Here is a 9,279-nt window from a genome sequence, read left to right on the forward strand (position 1 = left end):
AGACTCTTGGGAACACATATAAGCTCATCAAACAAGAGCTAATTACAAATTTAAATGAGAAATCAAATGCCAAAATTGAAAAACCGTATTAGTGTAGCAGTTTCATATAACATATGAAACACCCACCAAATCAAAATTAAACCGAATTGAATGCTTATATGATGCTCTGATTCCAATTGTGGAACGTACCATCGCGTAATGAAAGTGACCAGAATCCATAAGCACTCTAATTCATTAATTTTGGCAGAAAAGAAAGCATGATTCAGCAGAAATAAATGGGTTTCATGACATACCTTTGTAGAACTTCCTCAAAGCTTGAATTCTAGCTGCAAATCTCCTCTGAATCTTGTTGTAGACCACCCCAAGTTCTTCCCTACTATCCTCTTGGTGCTCTAGATTGAGTAGTGGAACTCAAAATAAGCTAGAATAAAGGGAATTTAGAGACAAACTCACAGCAAAAACCCAAAGGAAGAACACCTTCTTCACATGAATTTCAACTAAAATTCTATTGAATGCATTGCCTCAAAATTACTCCAATCTTTTCAATATATTGCAGATATCATGCAAAGAGATTAGCTGCATGAGATGCAATTCATGCTTGAAGTAATTAAAGCTTGAAGATGGTGAGTTGTTAGTGAGTAACTTGAAGAAGTAATGGAAAATGCTTATTTTCCATTTTTTGTGTTTTTCTCTCTATTTCAATTTTTAATATTGATTTCATAAATCAGTTTATTTAATAAAATTGAAAAATATTATTAATTTTATAAAATTAATTTCATAAATAAATTTGTTTTTAATAAAATTAATAAATAATTATTTAAATAATTTTAACAATTCTAATTAATTTAATATCAAATATTAAATTAATTTTACACAATTCCATCTCCAATATTTTAATCATATTTAGATATTATTTCTCCAATTCCGTTTAATTCTAATTTGAACATTTTAAATTAACTTATCATACTATTCTAAAGCTAATCCATTTACGAGCTAGTAGGAGAACTTCGCGGACCTACAGATCATGGGCTCCAACGATCCGAGATTAATCGACTAAACTCATTAGAACGAACTAACTCCCATTCGTTAACTAATGGGTGATTCCACTAAATCCCATAGCTGAACTCGCCTCACTGTAGATATATTATGTCCACTCGATATAACCATGATTAGTAAGTTAATCATTCATAAGTTGTTCGTAATATCGGCTGGGTCAAATCTCTGTTTTACCTCCAAAATTACCTCTTGTTCCTTAAGTCCCACTGATCCCCTAATGAACGATTGATTTTTGATCCAATCAATAAATTGAATCCCTCTCGGGCCAATGAGAGGGTGAGGCCTCTTGTTCAATACCCAGAATCAACACTTAAAGGGAACAACCTCTCTACTAGCCCTAATCGGGTAGAAGTGAATTCCATCTTACACCTTATATCCCCAACTATTCATCTGGTCTTATCCCTAAAATGGGAGGCTTATTGAGTAGAGACGTTGGTCTACTATCACCGTATGCAGATCAAAGGATAATCATGTACAAACAGGAGTTCATAGTTAGCTCAGGATTAAGGTCAAGTTACCTAGGTCATCGCTTTGAAATAGTCAGTCTTAAACAGTAAACAGTGTTATAAAGTAAGAGAGACTAGTTTCGTGGTCCGATCTTGTACAAATCCCCACTTTTTATGTCCCAACATGAACGAATTAGGATCACTTCGTTTGTACGACGACTTTACAACTTTTTGTAACAACTACAGAGTAGGCTGCATCCAATAGTGTTACCAGAATAAGGCACCCAACCTTATTCATAAAGTTCAAGTGCTCATGTAATAGTCAAGGGACTTTAAGTTTATTGGATTTCGAAAAAACAACTTATTGAATTTTCAGAATAAGTTCTACTGTTTTACAAACCACAAGTTTTAGAACATAAAACCCAACACTATGGTCGTTTAGGTGAGATGTAAGTCTCCAGTACCAACGACGTTATATATAGAGATGAATCATTTCGTGGTCCGGTCTTATACAAACTCTTTATGTAGGACACCCCCACTCGCATGTCTCCATATGAGTGGTCAGGATCTACCATCTGTAGTAGTTCACAACATTTGCAAACCTCTACAAAGCGGGTCGTATTCGTAGAGTCACCAAGATCAGGCATCCCTCCTTAATCCTTATACTACAGACTTATTTAGGTTATCACTTAAGGCATGATCCACTTGTATATCTCATATACATGCTTAAGTTTACATACGATAACCGTGGAGCTTTGTTTATTGAATATGAGCAAATGCCAGATAAAATAACTTTTATTTTATTCATAACAATGTGTATAAATTTATAAATAATGAGACTTTGGGAGAATTAGGACACCAATCCCAACAATCTCCCACTTGTCCTAATGCCTCGGGAGACTAATGTACAATATAAGATAAATACATGTACTATATACAATAAACTAGGGTATACCCGAGACTAATGTACAATACAAGATAAATACATGCACAATATACAATAAACTAGGGCATACCCCAGTATCATTTCCCACTTGGCCTAGAAAAGATGCCACATGTCTCGCAGACCCAAACTCTTCAGGTGACCCTTGAACACTTTAGCCGTGAGAGCCTTTGTAAAGGAATCAACAACGTTGTGCTCCGACGCAATCTTCTTGACAATAACATCACCGCGATGCACAATCTCCCTGATCAAATGGTATTTTCGCTCTATATGCTAGCCCCGATGATGACTCCAAGGTTCCTTCGAATTTTCCACAGCCCTACTGTTATTACAATAGAGAGTGATTGGCAAATCCATATTTGGAACAACTTCCAAATCTGTAAGGAATTTTCTCAGCTAAACAACCTTCTTAGCTGCTTCACAAGCGACTATGTATTTAGTTTCCATAGTGGAGTCCGCGATGCATCCTTGCTTGATGCTTCGTCATAATACAACCCCTCCATTCAGAGTGAACACTGACCCCGATGTCGACTTACGAGAATCTCTATCGGTCTGAAAGTTAGAGCCTGTGTATCCTATAAGGATTAGATCCTTATCTCCATACACGAGCATGTAGTCCCTCGTTCTTCGAAGATACTCGAGGATTGTTTTGACCGCCGTCCAGTGATCAAATCCTGGATTAGACTGGTACCGGTTGACAATCCCTACTGTGTAGCAAATGTCGGGTCTGGTACACAACATTGCATACATTAAGCTACCAACAGCTGAAGCATAGGGAATCTGTCTCATCTTTTCAACCTTGTGAGGTGTCTTCGGACATTGATCCTTAGACAAAATGATTCAATGCCTGAAGGGTAATAAACCCCTCTTGGAATCCTGCATCATGTACCTAATCAACATTTGATCGATGTATGATGCTTGAGACAAGGTTAACCTCTTATTCTTACAATCCCAAATGATCTGGATCCCTAGAACATACTGTGCCTCACCCAAATCTTTCATTTGAAACTGGGCAACTAGCCATTTCTTAATATCAGTAAGATACCCTACATCATTCCCAATGAGTAGGATATCGTCCATATACAGTAGCATGAAAGATACTGAGATGCTGATGATCTTCATGTAAACACAAGGCTCATCAATGTTCTGATCAAAGCCAAACAACTTGACCGCAGTATCAAATCTAATGTTTCATGATTTAGACGCTTGTTTCAGCCCATAAATGAACATATTAAGCTTGCAAACTTTTTGCTCTTGATCTGGAACTACGAACCCCTCTGGTTGAGCCATGTAGATGGTCTCCTCAAGATTAAAATTAAGAAAGGTAGTCTTGACATCCATTTGCCATATCTCATAATCATAAAATGTGGCTATGGACATGAGTATCCTAATAGACTTAAGCATGACAACAGGTGAGAAAGTTTCCTCATAGTCAACTCCCCCCTCGACCTGGGTATAACCTTTTGCCACGAGTCTAGCCTTAAAGGTTTGCATCTTTCCATCTACACCTCTCTTTTGTTTATAGATCCAGTTACACCCTATAGGTCTTATCCCATCAGGTGGATCCACAAGCTCCCAGATGTTATTGAAGTACATAGACTCCATTTCCTGGTTCATGGATTTAATCCATTCATCCTTGTCAACATCCTTCATTGCTTTCTTAAAAGACAATGGATCCTCGACTCCATCATTAGAAATGACGTTCTGGGCTTTAGATAAACCCATGTAGCGATCCAGTGGGTTCATAACCCTCCCAATATGTCGAGGCAGTCTCAACTCTTGAGCTGGTTGACTAGATGCACCGACCTCAACAACTCTTGTTGATCTGTTGGCCTGTTCAACAACTCTTGTTGAACCCTTAGTAGTCTCAGTCTTACTAGAAATCTCACGTAAAATAACCTTATTTTGTTGCTTATGATCTCTTATGTGGTCTTCTTCCAAGAAGCTAGCATTTGTTGAAATAAACACTTTGTTCTCACTCGGATCATAGAAGTATCCACCCCTCGTTTCCTTGGGGTAGCCTACAAAGAGGCAAACTTTCGAACGCGGTTCTAACTTCTTCGGGTTAGTCACAAGCACATGTGTCAGACACCCCCAAATCCTAAAGTGGCGTAAACTACCTTTACAGCCTCTCCACAACTCAAAAGGTGTTTTAGAAACACTTTTTGAGGGAACGTTGTTTAGAATGTAGCAAGCAATCTCCACTGCAAAACCCCAAAATGAGTCTAGAAGATGAGCATAACTCATCATAGACCGAACCATGTCCAACAAGGTTCTGTTTCTCCTTTCCGATACACCATTTTGCTAAGGTGTACTTGGGGCTGAGAGTTAGGATGCAATCCCATGTTCTATCTTATAGTTCTGGAATTAGAGGTCCATATACTCTCCACCACGATCAGATTGTAATGTTTTTATCTTTTTACCTAACAAGTTTTCAACTTCAGCTTTATACTCCTTGATCTTGTCAAGGGCTTCAAACTTACATTGCATTAGGTATAGATACTCGTACCTTAAATAATCATTTATGAAAGAGATGAAATATTCATGCCTACCTCGAGCCCTAACACTCATCGGACCGCAGAGATCAGAATCTACAAGCTCCAAGGTTTCCTTGGCTCTGTAACCTTTTCCAATAAAAGGTCGTTTGGTCATCTTGCCTTCGAGGCTTAATTCACACACCGACAAGGAGTTTTCTTCTAAACTCTTTAGAAGGCCACATTTCACCAACTGCTCAATCCTATTGAGGTTGATATGACTTAACTTTATATGCCAAAGATGAGCGTTTTCTTTAGGAGAAATCTTTGGTCTTTTAGCTGTTGTTGCCGTACTGAACATTTCAATATTAAACAAGGATTTTATAACTAAGGACCTTAGTATATATAGGTTACTTTCCATCGAACCAAAACCAATCCCTATTCCATTCTTGAAAATAAACACTTTATTCTCAGAAAAAGAGACGATATAACCTTGTTCAATGAGACAAGTGTTAGGATTGGTGCCTTAATTCTCCAGAGTCTCGTAGTTTGTAATATATACACATTGTTATGAATAAAATAAGAGTTATTTTATCTGGAATTTACTCTTATCCAATAAACAATGCTTCATGGTTATCGTATGTAAATTTAAGCATGTATATGAGATATACAAGTGAATCATGCCTTAAGTGATAACCGAAATAGGTCTGTAGTATAAGGATTAAGGAGGGATTCCTGATCTTGGTGACACTACGGATACGACCCGCTTTGTAGAGGTTTGCAAGTGTTGTGAACTACTACAGATGGTAGATCTTGACCATTCATGTAAAGACATGCGAGCAGGGATGTCTTATACAAAGAGTTTGTATAAGACTAGACCACGAGATGACTAGTTTCTGTATATAACGTCGTTGATACTGAAGACTTACATCTCACCTAAACGACCATAGGTGACATGACCTCAATCCTGAGTGATTTGAGAACTCCTGGCTTTGAGGCGGTCTTTTGATTAGTATGGGTGAGAGTGACCAGATTGCCAACTCAACATGCCTATCTTTTTAGGGACTTGTCTGATTTGGAAGCTGAGAACTCAGTTATACAAGATGGAATTCACTCATTCCTCGAAGTAGGGGTAAATAGATAGATTGCTCCCTTAAACACTGATTTTGGGGTTTGAACTTAGTGGCTGCAACTTCTCTTTGGAAGAGAGGACTTAGTCATAGTAGGACTATGACTTATGTTCATTAGAGGGATCAATGGTACTTAAGGAGTTAGATGTAACTACAGTGGCATAACGGTTATTGGCCCAGCTGTACTTATGAGTGATTTGTGAAGAGTTATCGCATTGTTGATTGGTTGATATGGACATATAATATATCTGTAGTAAGGAGAGTTCAGCTGTCGGTCTTTAGTGGAGTGCATGGCAGTTAACGGATGGTGGATCCCATGACTAAAGAGTTTTGTCAGTTATTCGCGTACCGTTGAAGTTTCGAGCTACAGGTCTATAAGGTCCCATTGGTAGCTCAATGGATTCAAGTTGAGGATCAGTTCTTGATGTTGATTTGAAATGTTCAAATTGATAAGAGGTAATTCGATTATATATAATATGATCGGTGTGATGTATGAGATACATTGAATGGAGGACTAATGTAAATGAGATTTACATTAAGTGCCATGAAATAGAAAAAGAGCTATGGTTTATATGTTTCATGAGATGAAATATTTAAACTATAGGTTATAAATATACTATGGTAAGTTGGTTATCATGTATATTTATAATTATATTAATTATAGGATAATTATCTCTTTTTCTCTAATAACTGATTGAGTGGAAGGTTATTGGTGGTTTCATGGTAACCGTGAGATAAACGGAAAAATGTTTTCCTAAATTTAGAAAGATTTTCAAAAGTTGTTGAATTGAGATTTCTATTCTCGTAAAGTTCTCACGGTGACTGTCAAGTAAAATTAGATTTACTAAACGACAGCTGAAGAGAGACTAGACGATCGTGGAGTGTTTCTATACGATAGTCACTCAACTGGCCGATTAGCTAAACGATCGTGTAACTTTTGCTAAATGGTCACGGAGCTTCTTCTAAACAATTGGGCATCATCTATACGATAGACCTTATCATCTCCCACTTGCTCAGTCGTTTACACGATTGTTCCTCCTCCAGTCTCGTCCTCCAACCAAGTCCATACATAGCCTACACTTCTGGATTCTCTCACCAAGAATACCAAGGTAGCCATAGTGGAGGTCGTTCGTGGTGTTCATGATCTTGGAGATCGTTGTGTTCGTGTAGTGTAGCGGTTGAAGTGTTTGAGCATTCGTGATTGCTATGTTTCTGTTTGATCGAGCGTTCGTGATTGAGGGATCTTGAAGATGAGTCTTGAAAGGTTTGTAGAATTCTATCCCTTGATCTTAGGAAAAGCATGCTGTAATTTCGTTGTATGCATAGACTGTAAGTTTCCATTTGTGTACTATAATTGTTGTTGTTCATATACGATTGAAATTTAGAACGATCATTCCACTGCTTATGGAAATCCTCATGTTTAATTTCCTTCAACAAGAAACTGAGATTAAGTTCCTCTTGATATGAGGAACTACGAAAACATTATCCAGTAATAGATAATGTTTCTTGTCCAAAATAACTTCAGCCTTGCTACGACAACACTGAAACAATTTACCAGTTACGACTCAAAGAGTCATCTCTCCCTCTGGCAACGTTTGTCAAGAACTGAATCCTTGGTAAGAGGAACTGACATGGTTGGTAGCACCCGAATCTAGGATGCAGGTAGAATCCTCATTCTCTACCAAACACGTATGTAAGACCAATAAATCAGATTTACTGTCTATAGACATCCTCCTTTTTTGAAGAGTAGTGGAATCAGTATCAAAACCTAAATAATCTCATAGTTTCATGTCAGAGAACACTTCTCTTCTATGAACCTCAATAGGGTTAGCAACATTTGCTTCCTCTTCCTGGAGTTTAACTTGGGAACTGACACTACTGGTTTTGTCATCCATTCGTTTGTGCTCGAAAAGTAAGAACTGACGTTCAAACAAATCTTGTAACAAGTCCATGATCTTGGAGTTTTAGTCCAAGTGGGAGATTGTGGGAATGTCTTAGAACTCGCAGTTCGTGTTAAACATTCTATTTTATCAATAATAATGACTTGTTGATTTTGCATCTTAATATGAAAATCCAATAAATGCATCATTGACTATAGTCTGAATGTTGTAACTTTATGTAGTGACATAAACAGGATCAAGTTGACAGTATATAGCCTAAATGGTCTAATAAGTATATGGATGAAATTGGGCATCTCATCCTGGTAATACTATTGGATGTGGTCCACTCTGTAGTTGTTACAAGAAGTTGTAAGGTGCTATAAACGATGTGATCCACAAATCGTTCATGTTGAGACATGAGAGTGAGGGCATCCTAGGAATGAGTTTGCATATAGACTAGACCATGAAAATAATCACTTTTCTTTATAACGACCGTTTACTGTTAAAACTGACTATTTCATTTATTATATAACCTAGGTTAACTCGATCTTAATCCTGAGCTAGCTATGAACTCTGTTTGTTGAGGATTATCCTTTGATCTGCAAACGGTGAGAGTAGTCCAACAACACTACTCAATAAGCTTACCATTTTGGGGATAAGACCGGATGAATAGCTGGGGACATAGCCTTGCAAGATGGAATTCACTCCTACCCTATTTAGGGTTAGCAGATAGGTTGTTCTCTTAAGTACTGACTTTAGGTCTTGAACAATCGGGGGCCTGCCTTCTCATGATAGAGAGGATATGATTCATAGAGATTATGAATCAGAATTGTTCATTAGAGGATTAGTAGGAACTTAAGGAAAAAGATGTATTCATAGGGGTAAAACGATATTTTTGACCTAGCTGTGATTACGAACAACCTGTGAAGGATCAACTTACTGATTATGATTATTAAGTGGACATAATATATCTACAGTGAGGGGAGTTCAACTATGGGCTATAGTGGAGTGTCCCATTAGTTAACGAATGAGGTTTAGATTGGACTAATTAGTTTAGCCGATTAATCTCAAATCGTTGGAGCCCATGATCTGTTGGTTTGGGAGGTCCCCTTATTAGCTCGTAAATGGATAAGCTTTAGGGTAGCTTGAGAAATTAATTTGAAATATTCAAATTAAACGAAACAAGAAAATATATATTTAAATATGATTTAAATACATGAAGATGATTATTATGCAAAAATTAATTTAATATTTGATATTAAATTAATTTAAGAAAACCAATTTTCAATTAAAATGGTTTTAAAATCATTTTTTGTTTTAAAAGAAAAATGGAAATTCGTTTTGCATGTA

The sequence above is a fragment of the Benincasa hispida genome, chromosome 2 (assembly GCF_009727055.1).
Source record: "Benincasa hispida cultivar B227 chromosome 2, ASM972705v1, whole genome shotgun sequence".
Taxonomy (NCBI): Eukaryota; Viridiplantae; Streptophyta; class Magnoliopsida; order Cucurbitales; family Cucurbitaceae; genus Benincasa; species Benincasa hispida.